Below are 4,257 nucleotides of genomic sequence, written 5' to 3' on the forward strand. Positions count from 1 at the left end.
TTTAGGACAAAACATGGGAGAACCTGCGAGTTGATAAAAGCCACTCTTATCTAACTTGCCGCTAACCAGCTGGTCGTAGACAAAAGTCGTGAAGTTTGCAGTCAATGAGCAAAGGAAAGAACTTTTGAGAGTTTGTTTGTCATTTAGTAGCGCTGTACCACCTGGTTTTAGGTTGTAGATCCCCACGGCTCTACCAGGTGCAAGGAAAAGTCATTGAAAATGCAGCCAACGTGTCAACAGGTCAACCACTTGTAGTAGCAAAATAGCTTTTATTTGAGTCTTTATTGGAAAATATCGCTTCTGAAATATTATTATCCCGTCTACTAGAATTTTTTTCCCTTCCTTCTATCTTAATTTTATGAATAGAGAATATTTTTTTTTCTTTTTCTTTTTTGTAAGAGAGATGATGCTGAAGTACAAAACAGGAAGTTTTTCTCGACCCACATATTTCTCCTTTTTATTTTTTTACCATTGAAGTTAAGTCGGCGTGTAATAGTGGTTCAACTAATTCAATTCTTTTCGAACACCTGTACACGTGTTCAGCTCCACATGTTTCCTGTCCTTTCACCTTTTTTTACGCTCGGAAGAACAGTTTCGCAATAACAATCAAGAATTTACACAACAAACAGAAAAACATTTCATTCAACGTTTGCTTTAATTATTGTCTTTTTAAATCTTAATAAAACTTAAAGACACTTTAAAGCTTCTTCCGCCATTTTTTAAGATACAATATAACTTATACTAATTTTTAAAAATAAAATCACAGTTTTTAATATAAGATGTATTTATAAATTTTTCGCTTATTATTAATATTATAATTTTAATTTTGTTCGCAATTTTTTTTTAATTTTGTCATTTAAATATATAAAATTTAATAAAATATAATATACTTGTATAAATACCACCAGATGGCAGTAAAGCTAAATGTGTCGTTTTAAATTAAATTTATTAATAATTTTTAATGTTTCTTGACTTTTAAAATTGAAAATTTAGTTTTTAATAGAAAATTAATCATAAAATATATATTTCAACATTCTCTAGCAAATAAAAAATTATAATTCGTTTATTTTAAACTGATACAGGTTTGATTGTTATTAAAATAAACAGTAAAAAATGATAAACCGTCATTAAAAATATGTTGAATAATGAAAACGATTGTATAAACGTAAAAAAAATAAATAATTTAAGAAAAAAAAATATTCCCCAGGTGAGGCTCGAACTCACAACCCCGGCATAACTCACAAGTACTGTCTTATAAGTACCGTGCGCTAACCAATTGCGCCACTGGGGAAGTCGGTAATCGAGGCCATTCGAGACACTCATATACCGAAGCTTATTATTTTAATAATAGTAAATGTTTAAGTCTTCGATATAATTAAATCTTTATTGCATTCTCGATGAATAAAACTCTAAAAATAAATATCTTTAGCACTTAAAAGTGTTATTTTGATAAATATTTTCTTTTTTTGCCAATTTTCGAAAAGTAAAGTTAACACTTTCGACGCTAGATGGCAACATATGTTATAATTTTACACTATTATCTGACGTAATATATAAATTTTTATTTTTATGAAATAATTATATAAATATATTACGTAAATAAATTAAGATTAATATTTAAATAGTACTCTAAAATTATTTATAATTAAATTAAGTATATGTATTATAAAATAATTAAACTTTAAAAATTAGGCTTAGTATTTTATTTTTTATATTTACTTTTTAATTAAATTAAATTTTGAATATTAGTAATTAAGAATTTTAATTTTTAAAAATAATAGGCTCGGAATTAATAACAATACAGTAATAATAATTATTTGAAATTGTTTATGTATACATTTATGATATATATAATAAAAACTTCTATGTTATAATGAATGGAACGCGGAACTTTAAATTATTTACCGGAACTTCGTGATATAAAATGCAATTATTTTCATCCAATTACGATTATCAGCGCCGTCGAGTCAACAATATACAAAGATTATCAAGTAGCGCTAATTCACGAATACAAGAACACAGAAAGCAAATTCACGTGTTTCTTTATAACTAAAATATTTAATTTTTGGTATAAAAAAATAAAGTTACAAAAGCGGAATTTTAATTTTAATTCCTGTTTATAATCATTTTTTCCTCCGCATAAAAAATCAGAATTGGAGGGAAAAATGATGTTCGTCATCTATCTAATCGTCATCTTTCTCTCCAAGAATTTTAATTGTTTGCCGACGAAAAATAATTTTCTTTTTATCCTCCATTCTAATTCACAATATTAGTCAATGTCTACCTGTTTGTAACTGGTCAGGTGAATAGATTTGTGAATGATTGGAAGTAACCTAAGATTGAATGGTCTCCACCTGATGCTTAGTTGCAGGTGTGCTCCAGACACGGTGGCGACAAGACAAGTGTAAACAGCGCGCACCACGTGATGTGACCCAAACTCACCCACTGGTTGTCTGGAAATGATGGACTTTAGCCAGGCACGTCCTGACAAGTTGGTGAACCACTCCCGCCACACACACTCACACATAGGCTACACACACACACACATATGCATGTTGCCGCCGACAACCCAGGTGCGTTGCAGACTGAGCGGCGTCGCCGATTTTTATTGCCTGCATAAGTGTGTAAACATCAGATAGCGCATACCGATACAGTGTGTGTCCCAAACCCAGGTGTCAAGAAAATCCTGGATTACGGTCTTCGGAAGGTCAACGCGTAGAGAGCCATTGATGTTTGTAACTGATAGACTCTCCAGTTCTGTTCAACATAACGATCTACTTAATGATAAAGCGGGCACATTTGTTAAATCGCCTGTGACACTGAATGACCAGTTTGTATTAAAATTGGGAAACGAGTGGTTACTTCCTAGTTTACTCTTATAGTCTAAACTTATATAAAATAAAGTAACTGGTTTTTCTTTTTATCTCGTCTTTCATACGGATAACTGTCTCTTCATTTGCATAAATTAATCATTTTATGATTAAATTTTTTCTTTAAAAGGTACAGTACAGGTGGGAGCGGTGAGTACTGTACTTTACCAGATACTTCTTAAATTGCATGAGAATGTATTTTTTTGCCGGACAGAAATTTTAAATGAGCAATTCCGGTTAGATAATGTTGATTTTAAATTGTAAAAAATTTGCCTATTATGTCATTTTTGTGTTCATAAAGTGTAAAATTCCTCTGTGAACGGTCTATTTTTATGAATAGAAGCGTACATACATCATTAATCACCGAAAGAGGTTCGGAAAAAATTGACCGGATAATCATTTTTGCAATTTTAAAATTATAATACTCGTCAAAATTATAGTTTTAATCGTTTTTTTTTTCTTTTTTAAGTCCTTAATGTTCGTTTTTGATTTAAATTTAAGGAAAACATAATCAAAATTATCAATCAAAAATGCCTTAAGATCATATCTTGATTGTCAATTATATTTTTTGAAGAATAAAAGGCAGTAATCTCGTGTTCATCGAGTGAAAAAACGAGAAATTTTCCCAACCTATAATACCATTGTTTATAAGCTGATACTGATATTTTTGTCTCAATTAGGAGCACACATTTTCTTTCTTTTTTAAATCTACTTTTATTCTTACTTTGAATTATATTTTTAACCCGAATAAGTCATCAAAGAAACGCTCCTTTGTAACATTTCAAGCACCGAATTCTCTTTAATTCTTAGAATAATGCCAACGGTTTTGATTAACAAAGAAGTCTTTAGAAAAAACTCCACACAAATAAGTGGTAAGATCAATTTAACAATCAAAACTGAAACTTTATTTCGGAGTTAACAACAATTTACGACTCACCGAACAACATCTATCGCTACCTGTGTCAGAAACTAACTAATTGTGCTTTTATCTTCATCCATCTTTTCTCTATACCCCTTTTTTAACTTCTTTTTTAATTCTCCCTTCACTACAAACACCACTTTGATTCATCCCACACAGGAGAATGAGTCATGTTGTAGTGATGCACGTGTGTGTCAAGTGAACCATACAAAATAACCCTGAAGGAATTTTTCTAAACGCCTTCTTCCTAAGCAGTTGTTCCGGTTGATATAAAAGTTCATTAAGAATAGAAATACTATTATCTTTCTTTAAATAAATAAAAGAAAAATTTTGTCCCGTGTGTAAATATTCGTATTTTTATGCAAGTTTTTCTCGAGGTGTGTAGGATAATATATACACAACAGATTGCGCATTTTATTGTGTAAAAAAATGTTTGCCCGTTGATTAAGTTTATTCAGCTGCATACTG

General features: G+C 30.3%; 1 non-coding gene across 1 annotated transcript; it reads right to left on the reverse strand.

The window, feature by feature from the left end:
* Positions 1–1,199: 1,199 nt before the first annotated feature.
* Positions 1,200–1,291, reverse strand: TRNAI-UAU (transfer RNA isoleucine (anticodon UAU)). Its single transcript is given in 2 exon segments — positions 1,200–1,235; positions 1,254–1,291. It is a non-coding gene; the product is annotated as a tRNA-Ile (tRNA).
* Between the last annotated feature and the right edge of the window lie 2,966 nt (positions 1,292–4,257).

Source organism: Centruroides vittatus, unplaced genomic scaffold (assembly GCF_030686945.1).
Source record: "Centruroides vittatus isolate TY-2023 unplaced genomic scaffold, ASM3068694v2 contig_854, whole genome shotgun sequence".
Lineage (NCBI taxonomy): Eukaryota > Metazoa > Arthropoda > Arachnida > Scorpiones > Buthidae > Centruroides > Centruroides vittatus.